Consider the following 26,535-nt stretch of genomic DNA (forward strand, 5'->3'; position numbering starts at 1 on the left):
CTTCCATCCATGTGGCTCTCTGAGAGTAAATGTCCTAATGTTCCAGCCTCCACCACTATCCCCGGCAAAGCATTCCAGGCATCCATAACTCTCTGAGTAAAAAACTTCCCCCTGATGTCTCCCCTAAACTTCCCTCCTTTCACTTTGTACAGACGTTCTCTGGTGTTTGCTATAATCTTCATGCTTTTGGTGATTTTTTAGAATATTTTATTTAATCAACATATATAGGATCATAATAACAAACAGTAGTAAATAACTATAATATAATGTTAACAAATATTGCTGAAAATATATATTAAAAAAACCTAAAAACTAAAAAGAAACCCTCTAAACCCTCTCTCCCCCCCCAAACCTATTCTAATCCTATAACCTAAATACATAATATCATTAATTAATTCGGATTGCATCAGATGACACTCAAGAATCCCAGAAATATCATAAAATTGTTATTCTTTCATGGAAAACTTCACTGGTCAGGGGGATTTAAAAAAATAAATTATAATTTTAAGATCATAATTCTAGCATACGGGTTTTGGTGACATTGAATGTGAGGTTCTTGTTGGTGCACCATTCGGCCAAGTTTTCAATCTCCATCCTGTATGCTGACTCAGTGCGCCTTTTTAGACAACCCACTACCGTGGTATCGTCGGGAAATTTGTACTGATGCCGTACCGAGCCCCACAGTCATCGGTGTAAAGTGAGTCGAGCATAAAGAATGCAGCCCTGTGGTACTGATGGAAATTGGGGAGATTACCAATCCTCACTGACTGGGGTCTGGAGGTGAGAAAATCCATGATTCCAATTACACAGTGGGGTGTGGCGTCCCAGGTCTTGGAGTTTGCTGCTTAGTTTTGAGCGGATGATGGTGTTAAACTCCAAACTGTAGTTGATAAAGAACATCCTGATGTATACATCTTTGCTGTCCAGGGTGTTCCAGGCATGTAAGACCTGGTGCTGCACAAAGCAATTTGGAATGGATCCATGCTGCTGTTTTGACAGGGCTGATACGTTTCAACACCAGGCTCTCAAAACACTTCATCACTGTGGATATGAGTGCTGCTGGTTGGTAGTCATTTAGGCAGGTTTCCACACTCTTCTAGGGCACCAGTACAATTGAGCCTGTTTGAAACGGGTGTACCACGCCCCGCTGGATGAGATGTTGGTCAGCATCCACCATGTCCTCTGGCAGCTCGTTTCATATCCGCCCCACTCTCTGTGTGAAGAAGATCTCCCTTTAACCATTTCACCTTCCACACTTCACCCGTATCCTCTAGTTCTTGTCTCTCCCAACCTCTGGTAAAAGCCTCCTTGCATTTACCCTATCTACACCCCTCATCATTTTTTACACTTCTATTAAATCTCTCATCATTCATGACGTTCCAGGGAATAGAGTCCTAATCTTTTCGATCTTTCCCTCTAACTCACCTCAAGTCCTGGAAACATCCCTCCTTCAACACTCACAGGATGAAGGGTTCAAGCTCGATATGAATCTTTATTTTTGCTATATAAAGTACACAGTTTGACCAGCTGAGTTTCTCCAGCTTTTACTCCAGATGGATCAGCTTGTGCCTTCAGGTGTTTCAGAATGAAGGAGTTACCAGAATTAGGAATGTTCTGCTATAAAAGGGCTAATCAAAATGTCTCACACAAGCATCAAAAATCTGCCAGAAGTGAATTACTGGAGCTGGGAATGATTTCCACCATAGGGTTATGCTGGCACTGGGGATGCTCTGTAATTGAAGGGTTAATCTCCAGGTCCCCTACTGCCACATCTTGTTCAAGAATTCGAGGGATAAGGTTACACATCGCTTTAAATGCACAGCCGTGCCCTGGCAATCAAATACGTTAAGAATTAGAACAAAACATGCTTCTCATTAGCCATGGTGCCACAAGCCCATGGACTTGTCCGAGAAACTATTCGAGGGAGTAAAATCTGCCACATTCCCCTGGTGTGCACCAGACCCCTAACCCTGGTGTGTCCACTGCCTCTCACTGAGCCAACAGTGGACGGCATGAACCTCACACTGAGGAAGACCTAGGCAGACCCTGAAGCGAAGTCAGAATTAGAATCATAATTCATTGTCATGAACATGTCATGAAATCCATTGTTTTGTGGCAGCGTCAAATTTATATAAACCACTTTATAAAATAAATAAAAGTAATGCAAGAAAAAGTTAAAGTTAAGCAGTGTCTGTACTTTTTTGTTCATTCAGGAACATGTTCAGCGAGGGCTCAGTAGTGGAGAGGGTCAATAACTTCAAATTCCTGGGGGACAATATTTCCGAGGATCTCTCCTGGAGCCTCCATGTTGATGCAATCACAAAGAAGGCTCGCCTGCGGCTGTACTTTATGAGGTGTCTGAGGAGATTTGGTATGCTTCCAAAAACTCTTGTAAACTTCTACAGGTGGACCGTGGAGAGCATTCTGGCTGGTTGTATCACTGCCTGGTATGGAAGCACCAACTCTAAGGACAAGAATAAACTCCAGAATTGTTAACTTGGCCTGCGACATCTCAGGCACCAGACTTCACTCCATCGAGGACATCGACGAGGCGGGGTCTTAAAAAAGCAGCCTCTATCCTCAAAGACCCCATTACCCAGACCATGCCCTCTTCACTCTGCTACCATCAGGAAGGAGGTACAGGAGCCTAAAGAAGAGCTCACAGCGGCACAAGGACAGCTTCTTCCCCGGTGCCATCAGATTCCTGAATAATCAATGAACCAAAGACAGTGCCTTACTTTTCGTGCTCTACGATTTAAATTTTTTTATTGATAGTAATGTTTGCACTATAACACTGCTACAACGAATTTCATGGCTTGTTCATGACAATAAATCGTATAAATGGCAGCGGGGAAGAAACTGTCCTTGTGCCACTAAGCGCTCATCTACAGGTTTCTGTACCTTTGTTCTGATGGTAGCAGAGTGAAGAGGGCATGGCCTGGGTGATGGGGGTCCTTAAGGAGGGAGGCTACTTTCTTGAGACACCGCCTCTTGTTGATGTCCTCAATGGGGTGAAGACTGATGCTTGTCGACCCCAAAGTTGAATGCTGACCTGCTTTTGGCCTGTGTGAAGTGACAGATGCGATGGATCTCATGGCACTAAAGGGGATTCAGCCCCTCCACACCCAGGCTGACCAAGAAAGAGCCAACACCGGACCCCAGTCTCTCATTCTATAGTTTATCCCAGTGTTTTCGCAACCTGTAGACATGTTCTACATTCACCGGACTCCCAATGACCACCGATGAAATATTTCTCCTTCCCTTACTAACCCCTCCAGCAATTACCATAAACTACTAATTGTTACCCTCCACTGAGGCAAGTAGAAGGTCCTTCTTGCTAATCTTATCCATGCATCCCATAACATTGGGACACACAATTGACAAGGTAAGACAAGATAATGAATAAGGTAAGATGGACACACATCTCCTCACTTGTCAGGAAGGCACAACAGTGACTACACTTCCTGAGAAGACTGAAGCAGGAAAGGTGACCGGACACCTTCTAAAGGAGCTCTATCGAGAATGTCCTGGCCAGCTGTATCACAGTGTGGGTACGATTGTAGCAGAGAAATGGATCAGAGGTCAATCCACAGGACCAGAAGAGTAGCAGAGAGGATCACTGGAGTCTACCCCACCTCCTCCCCCCCATCGACGTGATCTACCATGATCATTGTATGAAGAGGGTGCCCAAAATCATGGAGCACCCCTTCCACCCTTCACCCAGCATCTTGCGGCAGCTCTCATCAGGGAAGAGATACAGGAGGATCAGAGCCAGCACACCAGGCTGAGGGGCATCTTCTTCCCACAGGCAATGAGAATGCTGAACGACCAAAGGAACTGCTTACACTAACCATAAAGAGTTTCATATTTACATATTTATCTGTAAATATGAATACTTGTCCTGAACATGTATTGATTGCATATATGTGTGTTATGACTGCATGTGTGTCTATGAGGACTGGAAAATGCTGTTTCATCAGGTTGTACAGAAGAAAAATATACATTTGCAATAGAAATAATGTGCACAAGAGTCTTTAAATGACTTTAAATGACTCCCTGATTGAGTTTGTTGTTGAGGAGTCTGATGGGGGAGGGGTAGCAGATGTTCCTGAACCTGGTGGTGTGAATCTTGTGGCACCAATACGTCTTTCCTGATGGCAGCAACAAGAACAGATCATGTGCTGGGTGGTGTGAATCTTTGATGATTGCTGCTGCTCTCTGATGGCAGTGTTCCCTGTAGATGATTTTAATGGCGGGGAGGGTTTTGCGTGTGACGTACTCTGCTAAGTCCACTATCCTTTGCAGGGCTTTATGCTCAGGGGTATTGGTGATGTAGTCTGTGCCACCCAATTTACCCACACTCCTGCTACGTTACGAATGGAGGGAGGAAAATGGAGCTCCCAGGGAAAACTAATGCAGACACGGGAGAACGTACAAACTCCTTACAGACAGCGTGGGATTCAAACCCCGGTCCACAACACTGGTGCTGTAAAGGAGTTGCACTGACCCCCACGCCAACTGTGCCACCAAATGTTGAATGTACGATCATGCACTTTGGTAGAAAACTAAATGGGCAGACTATTTCATAAATGAGGAGAACATTGAAAATGTTGAAAATTCCCTGATGCAAAGGAACCTTCCTTGCACAGGATGGCCTGAAGATAAACTTATATGTTGAGTCGGTGGTGAAGAAGGCAAATTCAATGCTGGCGTGCATTTCAAGAGGACTAGAATACAAGACCAGGGATGTGATGTTGAGGCTTTATAAGGCATTAGTGAGACCCTCATGGAATATTGTGAGCAGTTTTGGGCTTCTCATTCGCTCCTTTCACACTTGCAAGTGATCCCAGGAATTAACAGCCAATCAGCCTTTAAAGTGGCAAGTGTGAAAGCAAAATCAGATCAAGGCCGGCGTCAGATGATGTCATCTCACGCCGGGGATTGACGGCCTTGACCCCTATGTACAGTCTCTGGCATCTCCAGACACGTGTTGCAATCAGGCAAGTGTAGAACACGTAATTGCATTGTGGGATTAAAATGACCCAAGTTTTTACGTGAGTGCAGGTACATAAAGGAAAAAAAAGATGAAAATGAAGGTATAAACTTTGTCGTGGGAAAGTCACAGTGGGAGAGAGAGAGGAAATAAATAGCGATAACGGACAATTTTTAAACAGCGTGGAAAGTTGGTAGCATTATCGTGCACGATTTATACAGCATGGGAAAGTTGGTAGCTTTTTACCATGGTCTTTATCACTACCAACTTTCCCATGCTGTTTAAAAATTGTCTGCTATCGCTATTTATTGCTTGGACTTTCCCATGGTCCCTTATAAAGGTTTATATAGGTCAGCACAACAACATCAGGGGCTGAAGGGCTCATACTGTGCTGTACCTAAAGCTTAATTATGTTATAATTTTGTTCACATATAAGATCATAATACATTGATCAGGATTTAGGATAGATCCACCATCGTTTGTTGCATCATGACGTCATAAGGGTAGAACAGTCCTAGCCCTGGGGAAGGCTCTCTGCAAGTGTGAACATGCTCAGTGTCCCAGTTAGGAGTGGTCAAGCAAAAGCCTAACCCCCATCCCTGTCCCACTTAACGTCCAATTTAGTGGGATGCAAGTGTGAAAGGGGCTATTGAAGAAAAGATGTGCTGATGTTGGAGAGGGTTCAGAGGAGGTTCACTAGGACGATTCTGGGAATGAACGGGTTAATATACGAAGAGCACTTCACAGCTCTTGGCCTATATTTGCTGGAATTTAGGAGAATTGGGTGGGGGGGGGGGGGGATCTCCTCGAAACATTTCAAATGTTGAAAGACATGGACAGAGTAAATGTCAAAAGGTTTTTTTCCCAATGGTGGGAGAGTCTTGGACAAGAAGGCATAACTTCGGGATTGAAGGGTGTCCATTTAGAACAGAGATGTGGAGGAATTTCTTCAGCCAGAGTGGGGTTGAATCTGTGGAATTTGTTGTGACAGCCGGTTGTGGAGGCCGGGCCATTGAGTGTATTTAAGGCAGACATCGGTAGGTTCTTGATTAGCCAGGGCCTCAAAGGTTATGGGGAGAAGGCCGGGCAGTGGGGCTGAGTGAGAAAGTGGATCAGCTCATGATTAAATGACAGGGCAGACTCAATGGGCTGAATGGCCTATTTCTGCTCCTATGTTCTTATTTCAAATTTCCCACATGATTTTTTTTCTGTGCTTTTATTGGCCCTGAGAGGAGTGTGCGCTGCAGTTTCCAGATCCAGGCGTTCCTTGGGATATTGAATCTCCATACTCTCCAAGGGGCAGCCTGGTCAGAGCAGCAGATAGTGCAACACTATTACAGCGCCAGTAATCGGGATAGGGGTTCGAATCCTGTGCTGTCCGCAAGGAGTTTGTATGTTTTCCCCAAGTCTTTGTGGGTTTCCTCTGGCTGCTTCGGTTTCCAAATGTAGCAGGGTGGGGGTGGGGGGTGGTGTAGGTCAATTGGGTGGCACAGTTTCATGGGCCGAATTGGCCTGTCACTGTGCTCTATGTCTTAAAAGAAACCTTCAGAGTGTGGATTCTGGGCTTTTTCCTGGTGGGGATTCCCAGTCCAGAACTTCTGTTGCCACTGAAATCATACCTGTGATCTGGCTAAGGAGTTTGTCCGGTATCCAGAGTGCAGCTCAGCAATATTGGAGCCTGGGATCAGGTCAGAAGGAAAGGGTTAACAGCTGGGTTCTGGGAAGGCTGAACCATACAAAGGAATTACACATCCCATAACTGCCAGATGTTTCTCATCAGAATCTAGCTGCCGACAGGAAGTCAATTTCCAGACCATATGGCAGGCAGTAGCAGAGGCCCCAAACTGAAAGCACCAACCAGTGAGCTCCGCACATCTGAGATGGGGGGGTGGGGGGAGGCGGTGCAGAGGAAGAGAGGCAGAAGCAGGAGGGCGGTGGTACCAGATAATGAGCCAGGAATGGAGCAGACAAACCAACGAAAGAGGGCAAATGTGCAGTCATGCACACATCAGCCGTGGGGACCTCCATGTCAGCTCCAACTGCATGTACACTCCGCCTGCAGCAACCGCGAGATGCAGGACCACCACAAGCTGCCTGCACTCTAATTCTCTGATCATATTGAGTAAGACTGGTGCCCCATGCTGCACTCAAGAGATCAACATCAAGAGTAAAATGCAGAAGTCTGCAGGCTCCATCTGAGTAAAAACACAATGCTGGAGAAACTCAGCAGGTCAAACAGTGTCCGAACGTACCGAAAAATACATGGCCAACAATTTTGGGCTTTGAGCCTTTCATCAAGGCATGAGGCAAAATACCTTAATGAAGGGCTCAAGCCTGAAAAGTTGGTTATGTATCTTGATCTTGATAAAGGACACTGTTTGACCTGCTGAGTTTCTCCAGCATTGTTTTTAGATCAAGATCAAGATTCCATTTAGCGACATGTAATAATACAAAAAATGGAATATAGGCAGTCCCCAGATTACGAACGAGATCTGCTCCTGTGGTGATTCACCACTAGCCTACTGCGGGGTGGGGGGGGGGGGGCGACCTGTGTACCTGCAGGAAGATCACTGGAGGACAGACCACACCTGGCCGCCTGTCAGTCAGCCGACCTGAATGGATCAAGCCCCACCCAGATGGCTGCCAATCATCTGCCGGGATATAAACCACATCTGACCCCTGAGTTCAATCACACGGATTTGCAGCAAACTACAGCAGAAGACTTTAAGTAGAATAAAGCCTGTTGTTTAGTCTTTCGAATCTTGTGTCTGCTTAATGTCACCACAGTGCATCACAGTTCCTATGTCTGTCTTTAAATTGAATTTGTAGACAAGTTGGAACAGGTAGATAGAGTTCTTATTTACTGTCAGTTAAGGGCCTATCTCACTGGCCTGGAGACTAGGTGGAGATCTGCTGGCGACTCGAGTCTCTGCTGGTTGCGGAGACATCTCCGTGACGTCTCCTGGAGACGAGCTGGGGGAAGTCGCCGGAAAATCAAACATGTTCGGTTTTTCTGGAGACATTTTCCAGTCTCCAGCAGGTCTCCGCAACGTCTCCATCAGTCGCGGTGACTAATGTTGTCCGCGACTGGGGAGACGTCTCCACGACCTCTCCGCAGCATCGCCGGGACCTCTCTGCAATGTCTCCGCAATCTCTCTGCGACATCGCCGCAACCTGCTGGAGACTGAGGAGAGGTCGCGGCAATGCTGCAGAGAGGTTGCGGAGTGGTCTCCCCAGTTGTGGACAACATTAGTTACTGCAACTGATGGAGACGTCGCCCTGGCATCGCCTTGGTGAGAATGCAAGCCGTGTTTTGGTCACATTGACGTCTCTGTCAATGAGATACCACTGTTAGTCAAATGTTTGTCTTAGTACTGTGTAAAAAAACTAAAGAAACAGTTCTTAAAACAGTTCAGATAAAATAAAAAAGATCCTGATTAAAAATTAACACACTTTTATTCCATCGATGTCTTGCATAACAGAAGGGCTATTCGTATGGTAACATTAGATGCATACGCGAATTTGTTCGTAAATACGAGTTGTCTGTAAGTTACCAGCTGCCAAAAACAGTAAGAGAAAGTGAAGCAAAAGAGAGTCCCTTCAGAGACACTGAGTGTCCGTGGATTCTTCTCCAGTCTCTGCAGCTGCACAGACCCCTGTTTAATTCATCGGCAACCCGAACTCCAGATCCAAACCACTCTGATACAGTCCGGAAGCCTTCTTGCCCTCAGCACCCTCTTGAATCCAGGCTCCGATACTGGGTTCCCACGAGCCAATTCCAGCAGCCCACAGCCTGCGTGGGTCCTTCAAGCACTGAGCCCCTTGCTGGTCCACTGGTCTACTGTCGTGATCACCACCCTGTAGAGTCAATGGGGTGGGGTTCTCCCCATTTCTGGTGCTCTGCCCAGCACAGATGCCACCTTCTTGGGTACAGATTTCCGTAGTTGCAGGATTTAATAAAAATATCATTGTCCTCTTTAACAGGCTGTTTAAAGCCTGTACGGAACTGTCAGCATCAGGACCGGGGCAGTAGAACCCTGTGGAGCAGCACTGTGTCTCCACTTCCAACTATCCCAGGTCCACACCAGTGGCAGGGCTGTGGTTAACACCACGCTGTTACAGCGCCAGCGATCAGGACTGGGGTTTGAATCTGTTGCTGTCTGTAAGGAGTTTGTATGTTCTCCCTGTATCTGCGTGGGATTCCTCCAGATGCTCTGGTTTCCTCCCATCGTTCTAAACATCCTGGGGATGTAGGTTAATTGGGTAAAATTGGGCTCATGGGCTGAAAGGGCCTGTGCTGTATTTCCAAATGTAAAAGTTTTTTTTCACTGTACACTATTCTATTTGCTCTGTATCCTGTTACCAATGCCCCACCCCTGCACCCTATTTCTTATTCTTACGTTCCCTGTATACTCCGATCCATGGGATGGTGTTTGATGAGCACAGCAATATGCGAGCCCATGCACTTTGACTAATTCCAAAGATGGAAGCCCCAGCCACTGCTCTGTATGTGATCCTGTGCAAACCATGGCCTGGGTGCACGATTACCCTGATTGTTGACTCCCCAGACACCAGATCCCTGGACTGTGCCTTCCCTTTACACCACCCTTGCTCTGTGGACTGGAACACAATAAAGCCTGCTGTCTGGATGGCACTCTTGCCAAGACTGATCAGTTCCACACTGGAAGAAGAGGACGTTCCTACTAATCTGAAGAATGATACCATTGCAGTGACCTACAAGAAGTAGGGAGGAATCACTGTTGGAATTTCAGGGGGATTTCCCTCTGCCTCTTGCGGGGAAGATACTGGCCCACAATCTGTGGAACTTATCAGGAGTGCAGGTGGTAGGTTTGGGAAGTGGAGGAGTAACTGGGAAGGTGGACCCTGCGGCCGCACTACGTCAGAAGGAACAAGAAGAAGACGGGGTGCTAATCACGTGGGATGCTTTGTCCTCAACCCATTGTGAGTTGGAGTTCACTCATCCTGGTGAGTGCACAGGAGTCATGTGGTGCAGGAGACCCACACAAATCATGCTGGAGAAGCTCAGTGGTCTGTGGAGATGCTGCATGACCTGCTGAGTTCTTCTAGCACTTTTGTGTATTGCACTACTGTTATATAGTCAGGATAATGTGAACTATTTTGCAACCATGTAAAAATACACTCTTCTCACTGTAGTAACTGTAGAGCCCCACTATGGGGCGTATGTACATGTATAGAATGTATGTGAACAGTTTCCTGAGATGATGGAAGGCATCAGTAAGTAAAGTCTCTTCTGTTATTTGAATCTTGCATCTCTAAGTTATTTAAGAAGCCTTCCAAGTAACAACAGAGACATAACAACTGCAATCACAGCGACTGTTTGATAGTCAATTGTGGCCTGCACCTGTAACCAGAGGGTTTATGTGCTGGTCCACTTGAACTTCTGACCAGTGGTGACTCTAATGAAGGAGGGGAGTTGAACGTCGAGGATAGGTTCCTGCTGCCTGGAATTTAGGTGGTGCAAATTACACTTACATTGGACAATTTTTTTAAAAACGGTTTGCTTCCTGAAAAGAAAACTGGGATTTAAGATAGACAACTTCAAGCTGAACATAAAGATGATTTAAGATTTGCTGTATCATGTAGGTAGTTGGAGAAACATTAAATTAATTTTTTAAATTGAATTTAGCATGTTTAATCACATAATGATGCATTAATTCAACTGATCTAAAAGTGTTTTGCCGATGATTTTCATTTGTACTCAGCATTGATGCCTCTCGTGTCAGTGTCAACAACAGTCGGCCGCCATTGATGGATTCCAGTTGCCCTGATACCACTTTCCCATGGTTGCAATGTCTTGGTGAAACCTTTCACCATGTCCGTCACTGGCTGCACCAGGATCAGCAAGGGCGAATGTACAAAATGAATTTTCAATGACATGTTGCACTTCATAGTTTTGTCTGCTTTAAGTAGACTTAAAATATTAAAGGAAATAAAAATAGGTAATATTTTAAAAAATGATATGTGATAGGAACATTTTAATGTGATTTATGTGATCAGCATCCCAAAATCTATAAAATGCACCCAAAAGTGTTCAAGAAGCAAAATCTTTGTTATAACCCCTGTAAAATCACCAATAGCCTGAGCTCCCAAGACCTGATGCTCAGGATGGTCAAGATGCCAAGGTGATCAGAAGCTCAGTAACAGGCTTCAATGCTGCCCACAATTTGTTCCAGTCGCTGGTGTGTTTGTCCAAAGATGGGATTTATTTTACCTTGCGACTTATAACCAAACAGTTGTGTTAGTTCATCTGATGGGAGATGGTTCTGAAACATATCCTAGCTTACTTCACATGACACGTTGAGCTACAGAGCTCACCACTACCATGGGAGGGCAGAACAGTCAGCACCCAAGGACAGTAGGAAGAGTGATGCCTCTGCAGGCAGGTCTCTATAATGCATTGATTCTCAAGGTGGGGCAGATGCCCCACCAGTGGGGATGTGAATGTTTTCAGAAATAATTAAAAAGGGGGGGGGGCGTGGCAAGATGGCGTAGGGAGCGGACGTGCATTCCCGGTCTCCCCCAGGCAGTTATATAAATACCCGTTTTAAGAATATTTCTTTTCTGTTAAAAGTCTTTGTTTTGTTTATCAATTGTTTTTAGTTTAAAATGGCAACAAAGATTAAGGAAAATAGAGTTCAAATACAGAACAAAACTACACTCTCCGACTTTGGAAGAAACTCGGCCTACTTGCCCAGACAGAACCACGGAGTCAAGGCTGGAATTTTCTTAAGAACAAAGCTCATTAATTGGACTGTCGGATAAGCTGGCCTTGGACACCCCTCTGAAAGATGTTTAAAATGGCAACAAAGATTAAGGAAAATAGAGTTCAAATACAGAACAAAACTACACTCTCCGACTTTGGAAGAAACTCGGCCTACTTGCCCAGACAGAACCACGGAGTCAAGGCTGGAATCTTCTTAAGAACGAAGCTCATTAATTGGACTGTCGGATAAGCTGGCCTTGGACACCCCTCTGAAAGATGGTGATGAATATTGATTTGAAATGTTTTATGAAGATAAATTGCAGTAATTGGCATTGGTTGCCCATGAGTTTTAAAAATCCAGATAACATTAAAGTTTATTAGTGATTTTTTTTGGATGGAATATCGGAAGGATGAATTTATTATCTATAAATACAGAACAAAATTACATTCTTTGACTTTGGAAGAAATTTGACCTATTTGCCCAGACAGAGTCGGAGTTGGTGCTGGAATTTTCTCAAGAACAGAACTTATTAAAGTTGATTTCGGACTCCTTTTTGAAAGATGGCGACAAATGTTGATTTGAAATATTTGAAATATTTTCTGAAGATAAACATATATATGGAACTCCTTGACCTGCAATAAGGTTTATCAGTGATTTTTTTTTTGGATGGAATATTGGAAGAGTGAATTTATTATCTGTGAGTATGCATACATTGCAAACAGATTTTAATAGTTTTGAAAAGGTTTTTTCTTAAACTAAACAACAAGATCAGCTTAATATTGAGAAAATTGGAAAAAACGGAAACTTTATTATTAAATTTGGAAATTCAGTAGAAAGAAACTATGAACAAGATTGATGATTTATAAAATTAAAGTCGAAGGAGCAATGTCTAAGAAGAGTTAAAAATTTTGAATAAGTTTTTCTTGAAAATAAACAATAATTTCAACTTAACATTGAGAAGATTGACAAAGTGGAAAATTTGGTATTAAACTGGGAAACACAGAAGAAAGAACTTATGAATAACATTGATGCTTTAGAAGATCAAGACCGAAGGAATTATGTTCAAGAAAATTTTAAAAGATTTGAAAAAAACTTTTTTTTGAAAGTAAGCTACAAATTCAACTTGAGACTGAGAAGAATGGAAGATTCGGTGTTGAACTGGGATGTTCAGAGGTGTTTTAATTCAGTGGATGAAATTCAGGAAGACTTGAAAAAAAAAACTTTTATTGATTGTAAACAATGTTTAACTCAGTGTTGGGAGGGTGGAAAGGGTGCAAAATTTAATATCAAGTTTGGATTTTCAAAAAAAAAGAGTTTATGAATAAGATTGGTTAAATTGATAGACCGGGGTTTTATGGATATAAGAAATGATGATTTTTCGGTTTATACGTGTATTTTGTCTGCCGGGGGGGGGGGGGAGGGAGTGGTACTTCTGCTCCTGAAAGTCATATGCCACTTGTGGTTTATACCACACCCATTTGGGTTTTTGGGAATTAACCACCACAAGGTGGTTTCCTAAGGGGTTAGGGGAGGTGGGGGGGGGGGGTGAAAATTTGAAAATTATTTAGTATCTATTATGTAATATTATACTAAGTCAATTTGAAATGAATGTATGGAGATACTATAAATAAATTTCAAAAAAAAAAAGAAATAATTAACAAGTTAGTTTGAAAAAAATAAACTCATTATGTTGGTGTGAAAGATGTGAATTGGCAACACAACACAATCATGGTAACTTCCAAGTAAAATCACTTTGTTCTTTTTATTTTCATAATGTGTTATTGCTCCGTTGATTCTCTTTATTTTAACTATTGTTATCCTTGGTTAACATTATAATTATATTTTTTCTGACCGGTCTTCTTATCATCCATTCCAAATTATCTCACTGGCGATGAGGATTCCAAATTATCTCAACAATAATGTCTCTGTCCAGACTCTTTAGTGAGAGAGACCTGTATCTGTGTGTATCTGTGCACTAGCATATTGATGGGGGGGGGGGGGGGGGGGTGGTGGGGGGTGCCTGAGGGGGACGCCAAAATCTGGAAAAATTAGGGACCCCAGAAAGTAAAGCACGAGGCTGGCATAGTTTTGATGCCCTCTCTGCGAGAAAAGATGTCAGAAACCGTGCTAGTGTATTCTTTCATTTTTTTTTAGGGTCAGTATTCTTCCTTTGATTCGATGTTTACTTTTATTACATTTTTAAATTCTAAGACAAAATAAAATATTGATTAATCTGTTTCAGGTACCCCGCGTTGTTGTATTAATCTGTTTCAGGGAGCTTGCACTGTTGTATATTCAAAATAAGCAGACCAAGCAAGAAAAAGGTTTGTCAATATTCAGTCAAGTTCTTGAAGTTTGGGTTTATACCTGCTGCACATGATGAACATGCGCCTTTTTGCCTATTATGCCAACAGACTTTGACCAATGACTCAATCAAAGCAGGCCGTCTTGAAGCTCATTTGAGGGCAAAACATCCTAACCACGTCAATTCAAAATTGGAATATTTTAAATCCCTGAAAGATTTATTTTCCTTTGAACATAGATCAAAAATCACTTCATTCTTCGCTGCGCAAACAACAGCCTTGAATCATATCCTTGATCCTAGCTATGAAATTTCTCTGCTGTTGGCAAAACATGGGAAGAATCATACAATTGGGTAGGAACTGATTAAACCAGCAAAATCACTGTTCCTCAAAACAGTTCTGTAAAAAGATGACAAAGATGTCCAGGCAATGCCATTGAGTAATAGAACTGTCTGCAACAGAATAGATGACATGGGACAAGATGTTGAAAAACAGCTTATTGAGAAGTTGAAATCACGAATGTTCTCAATACAACTGGGTGAATCTAACATATGGGACAGTGAGGTTCTGTTATTGGCATATGTGAGACATATTGATCAGGAAGTGTTTCAAGGGGAGATGTTGTTTTGTGAATCATTAGAACCTGTTGATATCTACAGCAAGCTCAAAATTTATTTGGATGAAAATGAAATACCAAAAGAAAGCATTGTATCTTGTGCCGAAGATGGTGCACCTGTTATGATGGGTAAAAAAGCAGAATGTTTAAAATTAATGAAGGACAAAAATCCAAACATGTTGGTTGTGCATTGTTTTATCCACCAAGAGAACTTAGCTGCCAAGAAAGTTTTCCCTGTTCTACACAAAGTACTACATTCTGTGATCAAGTGTATTGATGCCATCAAAGGTAAAGCCAAATGTGAACGTCTGATTAAGCAGTTCTGTGTCAATAAAAATGCAGAATGTGAGATTATTGCTTCACACTGAGGTAAGGTATTTGTCAAAGGGAAACTGCTTCAAAAGATTTATGGAATTGTTTGATCTCCTCAGCGAGTTTTTGAAGGACCTGGAATGAAGCTCTTGCTAACAACAGATGGCAAAGCATATGTGAGTTACTTGACTGACATTGTTGAGAAACTATGTACATTGAACGAGCAACTCCAAGTTGCAAATATGATGCAGAAACAAAGATATTTGGATTCATGACACTTCTAGAATTATGCCAAAGGAATAATTCCAGTCAATTTTATTGGTTGAACAAGTGTGAGGTAACTAATGCTGCTACAAACACCATTGTTGACTATTTGAAAATGTTAGTTACCAACTTCAATGATAGATTTTGATTTAGAACCAATGGATTTTCCCTCTTGCTTAACTCAGCCATTGCTGGTGGATAATACCAAGAGGAATTATCTGAGTTGCAATATGATGAATCTGTGAAAACTCTGTTCAAAGTGAAAGGAACCATGATGTGGCGGTCTAACGAGATCAAAAAGAATTTGCTACAAGCTGAGAGAAACCCGACTGGAAATTACAAAACTTGGAGATTTAAGGTTGAAACTGACAAAATTAGTCCCTTGAATCAAAAAAATCTGCAGCCAGCGTCAGGGGCAAGGTTCCCACTGAAGTGACGACAATTGATGAATGTGTGTTTGAGATGGTTGACATATTGAAGTAGTAGTTGAATATGAAATATGTGTTCCAATGTATTCCCAACCTTAATTGCATTGAAATACACTTGGAGTAATGATTTAATTAAGACTTTCTTTCCACTAATGGTGGGGCGTACGTTTTTTTGAAAACTTAAAGTGGGGCCTAGGGCAAAAAAAGTTGAGAACCCCTGATCTAGTCGAAGAAGTGGAAGGATGGGTCAATAAGTTTTAAGATGAGATGTAGGTTGAAGGATAGTACTGAAGGTTGTCATAGGTTAAAAAAGGAAATAGACAGGATGCAGAGTTGGGCAGAGTAGAGGCAGATGCAGTTCAATCTGGATAAGTGTGAGATGATGCATTTTGGAAGGTCAAACCTGAATGCTGAGAACAGGGTTAATTGAGGGATATTTAACAGTGTGCATCTCTCATGGAGGTTGATAGGATAGTTAAGAATGAATGTGGGATGCTGGACTTCATTAGTCTGGGGATTGTGTTCAAGAGTCGAGAGGTCATGTTGAAACTCTTCACATCTCTACTGAGACCATACTTCGAGAACATAGAACATGACTGAATATATTCCTAAAAAAACGAAGCCCTCTCTATCCTGTAACTCTCTATTTTTCTTCCATCCATGTGCCTGTCTAAGAGTCTCTTAAATGCCCCTAATATTTCAGCCTCCACCACTGTCCCTGGCAAGGCATTCCAGGCATCCACAACTGTCAGTGTAAAAAACCTACCCATGATATCTCCCTTAAACTTTCCTCCATTCTTTGTCCTCTGGTGTTTGCTATTCCTGCCCTGGGAAACAGGTGCTGGCTACCAACCCTATCTACGCCTTTTAGAATCTTGTAGACCTCTATTAAGTCTCCTCTCATTCTTCTACAGTCAAAAGTGAAAAGGGCCAGCTCTGCTAATCTTGCCTTATAATCCAGGCAACATCTCGGGAAATCCCCTCTGCACCTTCTCCATAGCTTCCACATCCTTCCTACAATGAAGTGATCAGAACTTGGAATATTGAGGATTACGAGGTTGGAAGGGTTTAGTTTTTAAAAAAATTTTGGAAGGAATATATGAGGGTTGGCACAACACTGAGGGCTGAAGGGCCTGTACTGCGTGGTAGTTCTAAGTTCTATGACACTAAATGTTCTGTCTCAAGAAGGGTCTATTTCACCAAAGAATTCCCAGCCAGCTGCAGGCAGCTTTTCCGGCAATGTCTCAGCAAAATAATGTGGAGTTCTAACTGGAGGGATAATGTCTCCCACTGGAATTTGCCTTTCCTCTTAACCTTTGCCAAAATAAATCCCACCTACACATCTGCCTGAGTGATTTGGATTTCACTGAATCTTCATGCAGCTGATCTGAAGGTAGAGATTTTGGTTACGCTAGGAGAAGGATGTACATTGCCCACTGTAGAAGGAGAATCATAGAAATGTACAGCATGTTAAAAACAGGCCATTGGGCCCAGCTCATCCATGACAGCACTTGGGCACCCAACTGCATTAATCCCATCTCCCAGCATGTGGCCCGTAACTTTAATAATGCGAGTGGAAATATTGACACTTCTAAACTGCTGTTGGTGACTCAGGTTCATCTTTTGACCATAGAAGGATGAGAGGAGACTTAATAGAGGTCTACAAGATTCTAAGAGGCGTAGATAGCATTGGTAGCCAGCACCTATTTCCGAGGGCAGGAATAGCAAACACCAGAGGACAAAGAATGGAGGAAGGTTTAGGGGAGATATCAGGGGTAGGTTTTTTACACCGACAGTTGTGGATGCCTGGAATGCCTTGCCAGGGACAGTGGTGGAGGCTGAAATATTAGGGGCATTTAAGAGACTCTTAGACAGGCACATGGATGGAAGAAAAATAGAGAGTTACAGGGTAGGGAGGGTTTAGTTTTTTTTAGGAATATATTCAGTTATGTTCTATGTTCTTGAAGTGTGGTCTCAGTAGAGATTTGTAGAGTTTCAACATGACCTCTTGACTCTTGAACTCAATCCCCAGACTAATGAAGTCCAGCATCCCATATTCACCCTCTGCAGGCATTTAATAGTCTTGGGTGGAGAAGGTCCCCCTCAGATCCCCTCTGAAGGAGGGTGGAGAAGGACATTTCCACATTGATACCTCCTTCACACTCTGTGGGTTTAGATCAGCCTTTCTCAACAGGGGCCCTATGGCCCCCCTGGAGGCCACAGCACATTGAAGCCATGGCCTTGTTTTCTTTTCTTCTCACCTGAATATTTTCAATGTTTTTTTTTCCTGTAGTCGGCAGGAGAAAAGTACAGAAGAAACCAAAACTTGGCTGCTTCATTGAGCTGAGTGCTAAGAGGGCCATAGCTGAAAAAAAGGTTGAGAATGGCCGTTTTAGATTACAACCCTTTTTGTCAAAGTAAGGCATGGGACAGAAACTGGTTCTTCCAGCCCGCAATGGCCACCAGCCTCTTGTTAGGCTGGTCCTGTCTTCATCTATTTCTGAGTTGTCGCATCAACTCCTCTCACCTGCCATCAGAGAGCAGCAGCAATCATCAAAGACCCAGGTCACCCAGCACACACTCTGTCCTTGATGCTACCATCAGGTAAGAGGTATCGGTGCCACAAGACTCAGGTTCAGGAACAGCTGCTCCCATCCACCATCAGACTCTTCACGAAACTCAATCAGGGACTCTTACTTTGCAGATTATTTATTAATGAATCTAGTATTTCTGTATTTGCACACCAGTTTGTATATGTATCTTTACTTGAATACAGTTTTTTCCACTCTGGGAAGATGGAAGATTGGAAAATTTAAAAAATACTGACAGAAGATAACTAAAAATACTCATAAAGAAGGAAAAGATGTGCTATGAAAGTAGTATCAGAGGATACAAAAGACTTCTTCAAGTATAAAGAATAAAAAAGAGGTGGGAATAGATATGGGACCACTAGAAATGATTGCTGGAGAAATGATAATGGGAAACCAGGAGATGGACGAGGAACTAAACAGTGAAAGACATTAGCAGATGTCGAAGGGAATCAGGGAAGGGAAGGGAGTGCAGTTACTGTTTACAAGGGAGAAGATGCTCGAAAAACTGAATTGTCTAAGGGCGGATAAGTCTCCTGGACCAGATGGATTGCACCCACGTTCTGAAAGAAGTAATGGTAGAGATTGTAGCAGCATTGGTCATGGTCTTTCAGGAATCAATAAATTCTGGCATTGTCCCGGAGGACTGGAGAATCACAAATGTCACTCCACTATTTAAGAAAGGGGGAGGCAGCAGAAAGGAAATTATAGACCTGTTAGCCTGACGTCAGGGATTGAGCAGTTGTTGGAGTTGATTGTAAACAATGAGGTTAAGGAGTATTTGAAGACTGCCAAAGCCAGCATGGTTTCCTTAAGGGAAGATCTTGCCTGACAAACCTATTGGAATTCTTTGAGGTGGTGACAAGTAGGCTGAATAAGGGAGATGTTGTGCATTTGGATTTTCAGAAACCATTTGACAAGGTGCTACACATGAGGCTACTGAACAAGGTAAAAGCCTATGGTAATAACAGGAAACATACTAGCGTGGGGAGAGCATTAGCAGAGTTGGAATACAAGGATCTTGTTCTGATTGACTGCCAGTTGCTACTGGTGTTCCACAGGGGTCAGTGTTGGAGCTGCTTCTCTTAATGTCTCCGTCCATTTCCTCCAGTTTACTTCAAAACATACAGTTAATTATGGTCCAATTGGGCAGCATGGATTTAAATGGACTGAATCAACTTCTACTGTGCCATACATCACAAAAAATACAGTAAAATCCCTGGAATCTGGCACCTATGGAGATTGGTAGATGTCGGATAGGTGAATTTCCTGGTTGCTTGAGACTGCGTGTTGCGAGAATGAGAACTATCAGTGAGGCATGTCAAGTTTAAACTTTCAGAATTTTTACCAATTTATTTTCTGCCATCTTAATTTGCTGGTTGCTTAAATTCCAGATTACAGGGATTTTACAATATTTGAATAAGTGAAGAGGGTGGGGGATGAAATTGGTGACCATATTCGAGATAATTGGTTATTTGGGAAACAGGATTGATGGGATTGCTTTCAGACATGGCATCAATTAAGTGGGCTGAATGGCGTTTCTCAGAATACAGAATACCCTTTAAGTTCACAGTGAAAGCCAGGAATGAAACGTGATGCTACTGCTGAAAGTCTGGTGTACGTTGGGGGAGTTGCTGGTTGTAATGCATTGCAAGAAATTTGTGTTCAAAACTCCGTTGTCTGGGGCTAGGCTCGGACCCTGGCTGGACGTGCACTGGGACAGACAGATCAGAAAGACTTGGCTCGTTGAAATGAGGGCACGTCATGTTCACTGGCTTGGCTGAAGGCCTCTGGAGGTACGGTTAGAACAGCATTTTAACTGAACTGTTATAAATCAATGTTAATTTAAAACCAAAAGCAAAAAAAAATCCCCACCAAATCTGAGCCTGAGGACAAATGAAAAGTAAACAAGGGGAAAAGGAGCATTCGGTGGAATTCTTTCACTGAAGGATTATCCCCATATAATTCTCTGGACATTAGCCAGTACTGCCTCAGTTGTGCGTCTCCATGTGTGATTAGACAGAACCCTTCGGACCAATAATTTTGAATGATTTGCTGTAAAATGTTGCATATTTTCCAAGCAGCAGCCAAGGGACTAATTTAAATGAGTCATTTTCCCTGGAATTTTGTGCTGGTTAGTAAGCTGGTGTGATTTGTGGGTATCATTATACAAAGGAGTATGTAATTCTCTCCATCCCCTTCTTGCTCTCTCCACCTCTCTCTCTCTCTCTCTCCCTCTCTCTCTCCCCATCTCTCTCCCCTCTCCCTCTCCCCATTCCTCCCTCCCTCTCTCTCTGTCTTCCTCTACCTTTCTCTCTCTCTCCCTCCCTTCCCTTATCTCTCTCTTTCCTCTCTCCCTCCTGCCTTTCTCTCTCTCTCTCCTTTCCTCCTTCCTGCCCACCTTCTCTCCTCCCTCCCTCTCTCTCTCCCCTCTCTTTCCCATCTTTTTTCCTTCCCTTCACCTCTCTCACTCTCTCTCCCTCCCACCTCTCTTTCTCTTCTCTCTTTCCCTATCTCTCTCTTTCTCCATCTCCCTCCCTCCTCTAACTCACCTCTCCCTCCCCATCTCACTTTCCTTCTCCTTTCCTCTCTCTCTCCCTCTCACTTTCAATCTCTCCCTCCTTCCTTCACTCCACTCCTTTTACCTATCTCTTTTTCTCTCTCTCCCATCTCTCTCCCTTCCTTCCACTCTCCCACCCACCCTCCCTTGTCCTCTTTCCTTGCCCTCCCTCTCTTTCCCTTTCCCACCTCTCTCTCTCCCTTCCTTTCTCTCTCTCTCTCTCCCTCCCTACCCATCCCCCTCCCTCCTTCCCTCTCTCCCTCCCTGCCTCCATCTCTCTCTCTCCCACCTCTTTCCCCCATCTCTCTTTCACTCTCTTTCCCCTCAGTGAGTTTTATCTTTCTACTAAGATTGGATGGGACCCATAATCCCCAGCTAGAAATAAAGCAGATATGGTATGGTAAAGATCAGAGGGAACCTTTCATACACTGGGCAGGTGAGAATCACACCCTTCTATTCAATGAGTTGATCTGTTGACCATCGTGCATTCCATCCTGTCCGTCATCCCAGACTAAGTCCACCCCCAAATTGGAGGACACTGCAGGCATAGATCTCCCAGTGGCCTCACATTTCAATTCCCCGCCCATTCCCTTGCTGACATGTCCATCCATGGTCTCATGTACTGCCAGACTGAGACCACCCGCAAATTGGAGGAACAATCCCTCATCTTCCATCTGGGCCCCTTCCAACTGGATGACATTAACATCAACTTCTCTGATTTCCATTAAATCCATCTCCACCTTTCCTCTAGCTCTCTCTCTTCTTTTTTCCTCTCAGAGCCAAAATAAATTCTCACCTTTCCTCTTATCATATCCATTTAACACCCTTTGTTCTGCACTCCTGGCCGCCCCATTCTTCTGCCTTTCTCTCTTTAGTTTATTCAGACGTTTTCCGGTTCCTTGCTTATCCCTTGAAGAAGGGCTCAGGTCCGAGACATCGGTAATATATCTTTTCTTCCTATGGACCAGCTGAGTCCCTTCAGCATTTCTGTGTGTTTTTACTATCATTGCTAATGCCAAGAGGGTTGGTGGGGGTGTAGTGGACAGAAAGGAAAGCTTTCAAAGCTTGCAGAAAGGGTCAGAAGCAGCTGGGAAAATGGGCAGATTGAATTTAATGTGGGTAACTATGAGGAGAACCAACCAAGTTAGAACATACATGGGAAAGTGGCTGGGCACTGAGGAGTGCAATAAAACCTCTGGTATCTGGCACCTATGAGGATTAGTAGATGCCAGATAAGCGTATTTTACATGTTTCTTGAGGCTGACTCTTACAATGCCAAACTAATACACCTGCATCTTGTCTACTGCCCCTCCATGGAACCACCCAAAAGATGAACAATAATATTATAGATAATTAACTGTCCCTCCCCCAAGTTTCCAGATGAAGCCTTGGACCGGGGCAACTCTTAGTAAGAATAAGGAGATAAATAGAGTAAATACAAGCAGGATTCTTCCACTGAGATTTGGATCTAGAGGACATGGGTTAAGGGTGAAAGGGACATTGTTTAAAGGGAACATTAGAGGGAATCTCTTCATGCAGAAAGTGGTGGGAGTGCAGAACGAGCTGCCAGCTGAGGGGGTAAATGCGGGCTCAATTTGGACAGGTACATGTGACCTGCACCCTGACCATATCAATGGGATGAGGTAGAATAATAGTTTTCCACAGAGTAGATGGGCCAAAGGGCCTTTTTCTGTGCTGTTGTGTTCTATGGTCCTCTGGTTCTATTGATATCGATCTTACACTAACCCCATATTTCAGTCATCTCTTCCCAGATTCTACCTCTCACCAACACTCTTGGACAACTTACAGCGGCCAGTTGACCTACACGTCTTTGGAATGAGAGAGGAACTTGGAATGCCTGGGGAGAGCAGGCAAACTCCACACAGTCAGCATACCTGTGGTCAGGGTTGAACCCAAGTCCCTCGAGCAAGGTGATTTCTCACTCACTGCCCTAATGCAACAACCGACCAACCACGTCTTGAAGCAAACATCCCATGTTATATCGATAACAGGTTGCCTCAGGAGCTGGTTCCCGTCAATAGGTGGCATTTACAAGGGGCTAGTCATGAATTGGCCACTGGGGTTCAGGATCTTCAGTAAAATAAAATCAAAAAACCTTTGCTCTCGGTTCCGAAAAATCTGTGCCTTTTTTTTAGCTTTACTAATAGAAGGGTAGAAATTCCACTGAGTAAACCCTTGGGAATTGCACAGCTTTAAAAAATTTAGATTTAGACAAGCATGGTAACAGGCCCTTCTGGCCCATGAGCCCATGCTGCCCAATTACAGCAAATTGACATACAATCCCTATACGTTTTGAAGGGTGGGAGGAAACTAGAGTGCACGGAGGAACCCACGCAGACATGGGGAGAACGTCTCACAGACAGCGCCAGATTCACACCTGGGTCACTGGCACTGTAACTGCAATACAGTTTCTAACTGCTATACTAATCACTAACCATGCCACCCATTTTGGCAGGAGATTCTTGATCATCAGTTAACATTAGTGGGAGCTTGATAACACACCATGGAAATCCTAGCCTTTTGCTTCTCATTCAAATGAATTTATAAGGCTTGGCCTCAGCACCTCCCCTCTGAAAATGGATCTACATCTTCCTATCCTAAAGGCTCCTCCTCCACCTTTATCCTCAAGGCTGTGTACCCAGGGGCCCCACAAGGCTGTACACCCAGGGGCCCCACAAGACTGTGTACTTAGGGGCCCCACAAGACTGTGCACTCAGAGGCCCCACAAGACTGTGTACTTAGGGGCCTCACAAGACTGTGCACTCAGAGGCCTCATGAGACTGTGCACCCAGGGGCCCAACAAGGCTGTGTACCCAGGGGCCCCACAAGACTGTGTACCAATGGTTCTCAACCTTTTTCTTTCCACTCACTTGCCACTTTCAGTATTTCCTATGCCATCACTGCTCTGTGATTAGTAAGGGATTGTTTAAGGTGGGATGTGAGTGGGAAGGGAAAGTAGAGAATCACTGCTCTAGACCCAATTGTTACTGAAATATTTTGCTTGAGAAAAATTGTTGATTGGCCCATTTCCTTTGGAGTTATGAAATCGAATCATTTAGGTACCATTAAAACTGTGGTTTTCAAACCTTTTCCTTTTCACCCATATACCACCTAAAGCAATCCCTTACTAATCACCGAGCACCTATGGCACAGGGATTACTTAAAGTAGTATGCGAATGCAAGGAAAAAGGTTGAGAATCACTGCTGTGTACTCAGGGGCCCCACAAGGCTGTGTAAACACCGCCGCCATACAGAGGATCTCTATCAATGACGAATTGGAGCATGGAAGGGAGATGGGGGACCAGTGACTGGAACAACATCATCTCCCTTAATCTCAGCCTGACCAAGGAGTTGGGCATAGACTCTTCCAGCTGAGGGGCAGAGCTCACTCCCTGATCTGCATCAACGGTGTTGAGGGGGTAGTCGACAACTTTGGTCCTGGGAGTAAATGTCTCTTAGTCTCCTAGTCCACCCATGTCGATGATGTCAATGGCCAACAAAGTGCATCAGCATGTCATTGGCATCCCTTAACAACTTCCACAGGTGGATGTACCTCTACCTATCTATCTCTTTCATTAGCTATCTATCAAGCCATATATATTATACACAGAGGTGTGACTATGTATATGTATGTACTGTATATTACAGTGAGAGAAAGAGTGTGTGTGTGAGGGAGAATGTGTGAGCGTGAGTGAGAGAGTGAGAGAGAGAGAGAGATAGTTCCTGAGAGAAATAGAGAATATACAAGAGAGTGAGTGAGATAGAGAGAGAGAATAAAAGGGAGAGGGCCAACGCGTGAGAGAGTGAGTTAGCAAGAGAGAGGGAGAGAGCGAGAACGCGTGAGAAAATGGGTGAGAAAGAGAGAATAAAAGAGAGTGCATGAGAGAGAGAAAGGGAAAGTGAGAGAGAGGGAGAGAGAGAAGAGAGAGTGAGAGAGAGAGTGAGAGAGAGAAAGGTGACTGGAGCACCCATAGGACCCGACACAGACATGAGGAGGAGAACATACAAACTCCTTACAGACAGCGCCGGATTTGAACCCAGGTAAAAGTGTTGCACTAACTACGATGCTAATCAAATGAAATGTTCCACCTCAGCTTCTCCCCAGCCGTGAGAAGCTTCTGGGGGTTGAGCTAGAGACACAAAGCCTCGGATTGGCCTTTGATACTTCAACTGGAAGAGTTCAATCTTGAAGTTAGCGAGCGAGTTTTTTGTTCCCTAGGATATTCCTGTCACTGACAGAACTGTGTTAGCCATTTCATTTGTAATCACCCTCCAGAACCTTTGTTGCTCATGCATAGGCAATATCCCCCCCCTGTAAATTAGTGGAGCAACTTCTAATATCCTGTCTGGGTGCTCTCCAACCAGACGGCATTAACATCGACTTCTCCGGTTCCTGCTAGCCCACTCCCTGTTCTTTCCAGGTCCTCTGTTTCCTTTTCTCCAGCTCTCCACCCTCTACATTCACAGAGCCAACCCCCCCTCCCCCTATTTGCTGCTGAGCCCTCTCTCCCTTATCCACTGATTACTTCCTTCCTGTGGAACCATGCTCTTCCCCTGCCCCTCCCCACCATTTTGTTCAGGTGCCTGTCAACATTTTGCTCATAGCTTGATGAAGGGCTCAAGATCAAAACATTGGTGATGTATCTATATTTGCTATATAAATACACAGTTTGACCTATTAAGTTTCTCGAATGTTGTGTTTTTACTGAAGGGCAATACATATTAAGTTCACTGTGAAATCACTTACTCTCTTCCATGACCCAGAGCTGCTAGCATTGTAACTCATTCTGACAGTGGATAAGATTAATTGGAGTATTAAATGTTTCTATCCAGTTGAATCATTCAGCATGAAATCCAATGATACAAACTGCCCATTAAAAGCACCTGAAAAGCAAAGTACTGCAGAGGCTGGAAATCTGTGACAAAAAACAGAAGGGTCGGAAATCCCCTCTGTTACTCACTTGCTATTTTAATTCTCCATCTCATTCCCTCTCCGAATTTTCTCTCCAGTACCGTTCCTACAAAGCCCCCGACAGAAGCATCTGATCTTCTGACTGGGCACATTGCAATCCTCAGGTCTGAACATTGACTTCAACACCTAAAATGACAGAAGGAGAAGACAACGAAATGAACTGACTCAGTATATAAAAGTAAAAGACAAAAATTTCTTGTTTATTTTTATTAAGTGATGACATTGTTTAACGGGTTTAATGTATCTTATCGATTGAACTTTGAATAAATGGGAAGGGGGAGAGGGAGGGAGGGAAGGGAGGGGGGAAAAAGGGGAGAAAATGACACTGTATAAATTCAAGAGAAAAATGTCTGTATGTATTTTGGTCAGTATGGTTTATAATATGAAAAATAAAAAATAAAAAAAACAACCAAAAAAAAACCAAGTTCAGATCACTTGCCCTTCCAGTTTCGTCAGTGCTGGCCAGCTCTGTGGAAAGGTCATGGACCTGAAATGTTGACTGTTTCTCTTTTCACATATGTTGCCTGACCGGCTGAATATTTCCAATGCCATTTATTCGTATTTCATTACAGCTGCGAGATGTGGAATTGGCCCAGAAAGGACTGAAATATCCAGCCCAGTTAGTGCAACGCTATTGCAGCATCAGTAACCTGGATTTGAATGCGGCATTGTTCGCGTGTTCCCCATGTCCTGCGTGGGTTTCCTCCTGGATTTTCGTTTTTCTACCACATT

The 26,535-nt window shown here is 43.6% G+C and overlaps 1 protein-coding gene across 8 annotated transcripts in view; it reads right to left on the reverse strand.

Moving 5' to 3' along the window:
• The window catches only part of LOC138758546 (hepatic lectin-like), a 129,973-nt gene that overhangs the window by 43,261 nt on the left and 60,177 nt on the right, over positions 1–26,535 (reverse strand). For all 8 annotated transcript variants that reach the window (XM_069927623.1, XM_069927622.1, XM_069927624.1 and 5 more), the window contains one exon: positions 25,793–25,929. The gene's annotated coding sequence lies outside the window, so the exon portion shown is untranslated. The remainder of the gene's footprint in view (positions 1–25,792; positions 25,930–26,535) is intronic.

The sequence above is a fragment of the Narcine bancroftii genome, chromosome 3, assembly GCF_036971445.1.
Source record: "Narcine bancroftii isolate sNarBan1 chromosome 3, sNarBan1.hap1, whole genome shotgun sequence".
In the NCBI taxonomy this organism is placed as follows: domain Eukaryota; kingdom Metazoa; phylum Chordata; class Chondrichthyes; order Torpediniformes; family Narcinidae; genus Narcine; species Narcine bancroftii.